Raw genomic sequence first — 6,851 nt, forward strand, 5'->3', positions numbered from 1 at the left:
CGCGAGCCCAGCCCGCAGGCCTCCCTGCTCGCCCGGCGCCGCTGCCTCCACGGAGAAGCAGCTGAGCTCGCAGAAGAAGACACCAGGCCTAATCCGAGCCGCAGCCGAGGGGGATGATGGCTCCCACCTCAAGTCCCCTTCTGCAGACAATGCGATCGGAAGGGCCTGGCTGTCCAGGGGAAGCCTTTTTAGGCGTACCTCTTCCGAGGGGGAAACTCGAGCCCCAGCCCCGCAGCCTTGGCCGGATAACTCCCCAGACAAGTCACCAGACCTGGCCATGCAAAGACTGGTCTCTTGCCCCAAGTCGCCTCCCTCCGTGCTCACCAGCCTAAGCACCTTCCAACACACACACACACACACACACACACACACACACACACACACACGTCCCTCCCACTACAATAAAATTCTCGCTCCTGGCACTGCTATTAATGAAGCTGACAAGTATAATTTGTTCACAGGTAAACAGGTACCAAAAAGAGAAGCCCTCACCATTTGGCTGGGCCATTTACCTCTCCCTACTGGGAACATGTGTGGCATATCGTGTTTTAGGAATGTTTTGCTGGTGTCTGTTGTCTCCCTCTCCTCTTCTTGTGGAGAGATTAAAAAAAAAAAAAATGATGCTCCATTGTCAATCTTCTTTCTGACAAGCGACCCAAGCGTTGTTCAAAAACACTTGGGATTCTTTTTGTTTGTTAATCTGTTGCTTTTGGTTTGTTGTTTTAGGTGTGTGTGTGTGCGTGTGTGCGTGTGTGTGTGTGTGTGTGTGTGTGTGTGTGTGTGTGTGTGTGTGTCTGTTTCTTTCTTTTTCCTGGGGAAAGAAAAGAACTTGTATTTGGTGGGGCTGGAGGCGCAGAGCTCGGGTCTGTGTATGCCGCGGGAGGGCTGGCGAGGCTGGCAACTGCCGCGGGCAGAAACCAGGCAGCGGCTTGTCCCCCCCTGGGACTGGCAAGGGCGCCCTTGGCACCTCCGGCTCGGGCTCGGCCACCGATAGAGACTGCCACACAGGCTTTCGGGCTCCACCGGCTGCCGCTCCGTGTTTTCCCCCATCCCGGTTTCACGTTCAAGGTTTAGCTGCGAGGTCACGTCCATTGACGTCAGCTCCCTGTCTCCCTCTACGTCCGGCTACATTTACATACATCAAGGAAATTAGGGCATTAAAAAAATATGCAAATCCTGCGCGAAGAGGAGAGGGTGCATTCCTGGAGCGACCGCCTTTTATTGAAGCTTTTAATTAAAGGGGCCAGTTGGCTAGCCCCTGAAACAACCGCCAAAATCCCCCAAAAGAGAAAAATAAACGCTGTAGCCTTCGGGAACGGTTGTTTCGGCTCCTGTTCTGTGGGCGGCTGAGGACGGCCGGCTGCCCTGCTCCGAGAACAGGTTAGAGGAGGCAGCTCCGGCCCGTGCATAATCAGGGCCCCGCGCCTCCATTCTTTCCTCCTCCTCCTCCTCCTCCTCCTCCTCCTCCTCCTCCTCCTCTACTCCTCCGCCTCTCCTCCTCCTCTTCCTCCTCCTCCTGCTACAGCTACCCTTGGGTCCAGCGTGTATTATTTTTAATACTGATGCATATGTAAAGATATATTTGCATTTTTAAAAAATTCCTTGAAAATTTCTGGTTCTACATTTTTGTTGACTCCCCGCCCCCTCCTTTTTTCTTCCTGTTTTATATGTCTGTCTGCCTCTGTTGTCCTTTCTGTCAGTCCTTTTTCTTTCTTTTTTTTCCTTTTGGCTAGTGTCTGCTGCTATCTCTAGCTGGATTATATACACAGTTGCCTCCCTTCTTTTGTTTACTTACGATTACAAATATGCATATGCGTTACGCATGCATTGCCAACTGGAGAACATCCTAGTGTGTGATCATAAAAGAAACACATTTCGTTCTTCTTTCTTTACCTACCCCTCCATTAACTATACTGCCTACTGTTTTGAGACTCAAAGTTTGATTGTCTGATTAACTTCTTATTAGTCGAAACACAGGTTGGAGCCAATACATTTGAGAAAAGTACGTATGAGTGAAGGGATTCCAGATTACTAGGGAATTGTGCTGATTAACTGAGGGAATGCGGTATTCACCACCTATTGCTTTCTAGCATTTCTTGTGAAAAAAAAATCTATTTTAAAATGTGTAGACACAGCAATGGACACCCTTCTGCAAGGAAGACATTTTCAACCGTGTTGTATGTTGTGTCCTGTCTGCAGGATTCATAATGTACTGAGTTTTATTTTATCTCAATATGGATGAAAACGTATTATCTTGATTGCAAATCATCCTTAATTCCAGACTTTGAAGTGAAAATACACAAACAAAACAGTTAACTATATTAACCCAGTTGATGTACCTTAAAATATACAGGCCTTGAGCTGGATTTCAAGCAATAGTAATCTTGTTTATAGGATAGGATTTTTCCTTCTTGGCAATATACCTATCCGGCACAATGACTATTGAATATATGTATATTTAAATTATATATTAACATTCCCTAAAGCTATCATGTAAAAAAGACCCAATCCATAATTGCATAACCACAAAGAACAGGAAATGTGCACACATGCAGCTCTTTCAATTAAACAAGTCCGAGTACATGCACAGGTAATTAGTTTGCTTATGAATGACTTACCTGCACAGATACTCAGCCCTCCCCAATGGCTTTTGTGTATAAAAATTCACATGGATTTCCTCCCATCTCAAACCTACAGCTGTGTGCCATCTTTCATGTTGCACTCCCTAGCATCCGTTTTCAGCACCCTTAATTCTTATGGCATTTTCCAGTCTTACCTCTGGCTACAGTTTTTCCAAGCCTACACGAAAGTGCTCATATGATATGTCACCCAATAAAAAGTGGTCAGATGGCTATGCGTAAAACATTAAAAAATGGAAACACATCCACCCTCCAGGTTCACCCTTACCTTGCCATATATAGCAAGATTACGTTTCCTGAGGTAAAATTTCAGCACATTTTATGAATAATTGCAGAATTCCATGACTGGTTACAGAATTCCGGTTGGGGTGGGGGGAAACGGGCCGAATGAATCAATTCAGCAGGCTGAATGTCTGAGTTTGGCTGCAATTCAATTGTGCGTGGCTGTTTATTCTTGCCTGGACTCCGGCACATACCTGCCCGCTTTTATGCAGGATCAGGACAAACACACCGGCCACGTTGCAGGGCATAGAGTGTCGGTGCATGTATTTAGATGGCAGTAACAAGGAATGTGGAATGTATTGCTGTCTGAGCATGCATGTGTGTACAGATGCATGTGCACGCGCGCTGTGTGACAAGGGACAGAGAGAGGTACACCTCTTATCTCTGATCTCTCTGTAATCTTTTCTGTTTCTAATCTCCCTCATTGGCTTCACCATCGCTGCGGTGTGCGCGCTGTGGCTTACCCCGAGGGCCCATGGCTTGGTGGCTTCCTGGCTCGGTGGGTGTTGCAGCAGAGGGTGGGTAGCGCCGCTGTCGCCGCTGCCGCGGGTCCGGGTGCTCTGTCCCAGCACGGCGGCAGAGCGAGCGGTGTCGCGAGCCCCCTCCCTCCCGCCCTCACCCCCATCCTCTCCTCCCCTCCCCTCTGCGCCTCCCTCCACCCCACCCCCCGCCCCGCATTACCATATGGAGGCCGAGTCCCTGCGAATCACGGCAGCAGCGGGCGGTATTTGAATAAGCCCCGCAACCCCAGGCGGACCCCCAACTCTTGCACAAGCGGAGTGCTCTGCACCTAGGACCACCGCGCTGGTCCATAACCCGGCAGCTACCGACATCTAAAGTCTCTTAAGCGCTTCGGGGAGAGGGCCAGATAAGGGTGATGGGCCTCCCTCTTCCTAGTTTCATATTAACTTGACTGATGGAATCAGACAATAAATTATACAAGAAAGGGAGCGGGAAAGAGAAAAAGAGGCGAGAAATAGAAGTGAAAGGGAAGGGCTAGAGGCGCTGTAGAGAGGAGAAGGGAAAAAAGAGCGGAAAAAGAGAAAGGGTCGAGTGAATGAAAGAGGGGGAAACGGAAAGGATGAGACCAGAAGAAATATCCAAATACATGAATCTGAGCCTTTCAAGCTAAAAATACCACCTCACTGAACTTCACAACCTACAATTAGACACGTGCCCGTCCTACCCCACCCCCAGAGATAAATCTGCTGTCTCCATCAGAAATGATTGTTTAAAATTGTAGAACAGACATAAGACTTTAAAGGAAGGAGCTAATTTTATGGAACATAGCAAAGGGCGTGACATTTAATGAAGATATTTGCCAACTCTGGCTAAAAATTCAGCCTCCCTTTGAATCCGCAGCCTCTTGCGCTGCCGTCCTGGGAGGCTGATGCTTCAGCCTAGACACCACAACAAAATTATCCCAATATGCTTGGGACTTTAAGTGAGAATCTCTTCCCTGTCTTCTAGTTTCATAATCGCTATGGTTTTTCCTCTTTAAGAATGTTTTACTTTTACACAAAACACAGCAGTATGGCTCTTTTTTTTTTAAAAAAAAAATTACACCAAACTCTTGACTGGAGATATTATTTTGGACTCAGATTAAATATGGAGCTAATTCCATTTCCACCGTGCATGTTGCGACTGCACAAGACTGGATTTAAGGTGTTCCATGCCATCCCCTTACCACCTTCTAATCAGAGAAGTGAAGTCTCCATGCAAAGAAATCTGGATCGTAATAAAATCTCCAGCCATCTATAGGATAAGACCATTGTTGAGTGTCTCTCTTGGAATCTGCAAGCCAAATGCCCCCTACCCCCCACCCCCTTGAAAGACACAAAAAGAACGCCTCTGATTAATAATCGCTTACGCGGCATACTGAGCCAAAGCCAGGGGCCCGCAGGACGCCGGAGAAAGGAACAGAATTCTCAATACCTAGAATTTTAATACAGATTCCAAAGATGAGCTAACCCTATCCAACGGAGATTAATACTTAGTAAGCAATGCTTTGGGGAGGGCGATGGGGAAGACTAGTGTATTTCAAAATTTCCTTTCTGGGCTAGAGCAAGGGTGACCAATGCATTCACCCGACATTCTGCGTACAGGCATGTGGGCAAAATCAGAGGTAGCTAACGGTCCAGGCCTAGCATTCTGCACCCCCTCCCTTCCCCCTCGACCTCCTTCCTTGGTCTTTTGAGACAAGGATATGAAAACTCTTTTTGTGACTAGTTCCCGCGAAGCTAGTTTTGAACCTCTTGTTTATTTTCAAAGTAGAATCGAGTCTGAATTCCTCAATTTTGGGTTTTGCCATGGTGCTCCCCATTACCCCCACCCCCACGCCCTCGCTGGGCTCGTGAAGAGAAAGGAGGGACCCTGGGGGCGGGGGGGGGGGGGCGGATGAAGCAGGCTTTCAGCCTGTTCCGTAGGGACGGCCTTTGGGCCCCACCAAATTCGTCTCTCCTTTCTGTCTCCATAGATGTTTCCTTAGGCCGACCACGGTTGCTGTGGCCATGGCCAAGGGAGCCAAGGCAGGCTTTAGGGGGAATAGAATGAGGGAGCGGTCCCAACCCTGGAGCTCGGGGGAGTCTGGGCGAACACCCGGGCGGCCTAAAGCTGAGTGGTGCTAGGGGCCAACGTCGGGCTCCAGGCTCCTGCCGGCAGGGAAACAGCGACACCTACTGGCCTCTCGAGTGCCGCGCTTGGGCCGTCGGGGCGGCCCTGACCTGGAAAACCTGCATATTCTCTGGACTCGGGAAGCTTCAAGAGCTTTGTGTTTAAGGCTTTTGGGACCTCTCTAGCCATTGTGCGCAGGATAGGCAAAGCTATAGTTTCTAGGGGGCTCTAAGGGGCTGCAGAAGGGGCCTGATGACACAGGGAACCTCAAGCCGAAGGCCCTTTCTTCTGGGAACCCTAGGGACCTGCAAAGGCATTGACCACAGTACTTCGGTTTTATGAGACCCAAGCAAATGTCACAGTCCTAATTTACTTGGGCTTATAATATAGTCTTCTTCACCACCACACCTATTTCAGCGCCAAATGAAGACTGTATTTTTACAAATGCCTGGTGCCATAGGCCTGTAAATTGGTTGAGCCTCTTCTGGGTGCTGCATCCAGAAAGCATTTGGTACCCTTTTGTTCCTTAAGAATTATAATCTTATTAATTCCTCAAGTTAAGGGAAACTTGGGATGATGGTGATGTTTTTGAGACCTAAGGCTACACACACACACACACACACACACACACACACAGAGAGAGAGAGAGAGAGAGAGAGAGAGAGAGAGAGAGAGAGAGAATATCAAAGTAGATATGTTAAAGTATGATGTATTCTATACAAAGTATGCCTGAGTACAATTTTAGCATTCTAGATTTTTTTGTCTCATGAGTCTTTTCTGTAAAACCAAATAGCCCTTCCATATGAAAACGTGATGTAGGTGGTCCCAGCAGTGAGTGGAGGAGGGAGGGGACCCAGCGTCCTCTCCTACTCCATATGTTTCCTTTTCATGTGCCAGGTTCTGTGCTGGCAGGGCCCTCTGAAGTCTTACTGTGACTCTGGACTAACCTGTTCAAATATTAAGGCTGATTTCCTTTCCTTAAAACACTGGAGCACTTGAACTAGTTGGAGTCTTTGAGATTTCAATTTAAAATGTCACAAATCCCATGTGGTTTTTTTTTTAAAGACAATAAATTCACCTGTTAATTCAAAGGTCAAGAGTTCATAATGGAAAGTCTTTTTCTTCACTTTAGAACACTGGTTGGAACCAGGGTCTAACATGTTTAAATCAGGAAAAGGGCAGGGAAGCTTCGGTCAGGCTAAATTATTGTCTTCATTCTGCAGAAATGCAAAAGTTTGCTCATTTCTTTTCTTTAAATAAAACAGGATGCTCTTAGTGTTCCTAAAAGCAGGTTTTAAAACAGTTGTCTTTCTATTT

At 47.5% G+C, this 6,851-nt stretch overlaps 1 long non-coding RNA gene across 8 annotated transcripts in view; it reads left to right on the forward strand.

Moving 5' to 3' along the window:
- The first annotated feature begins 819 nt into the window (after nucleotides 1-819).
- LOC128113754 (uncharacterized) overlaps nucleotides 820-6,851 on the forward strand; it is a 67,679-nt gene continuing 61,647 nt past the window's right edge. For 2 of the 8 annotated variants that reach the window (XR_008219621.1, XR_008219622.1), the window contains exon 1: nucleotides 1,141-1,380. This is a non-coding gene — a long non-coding RNA (uncharacterized LOC128113754). Of the gene's footprint in view, nucleotides 1,381-6,851 lie in introns of all 8 variants that reach the window. The other 6 variants (XR_008219627.1, XR_008219624.1, XR_008219623.1 and 3 more) reach the window with 6 other exon arrangements.

Source organism: Peromyscus californicus, unplaced genomic scaffold (assembly GCF_007827085.1).
Source record: "Peromyscus californicus insignis strain IS unplaced genomic scaffold, ASM782708v3 Scaffold_18__1_contigs__length_77618521, whole genome shotgun sequence".
NCBI lineage: Eukaryota > Metazoa > Chordata > Mammalia > Rodentia > Cricetidae > Peromyscus > Peromyscus californicus.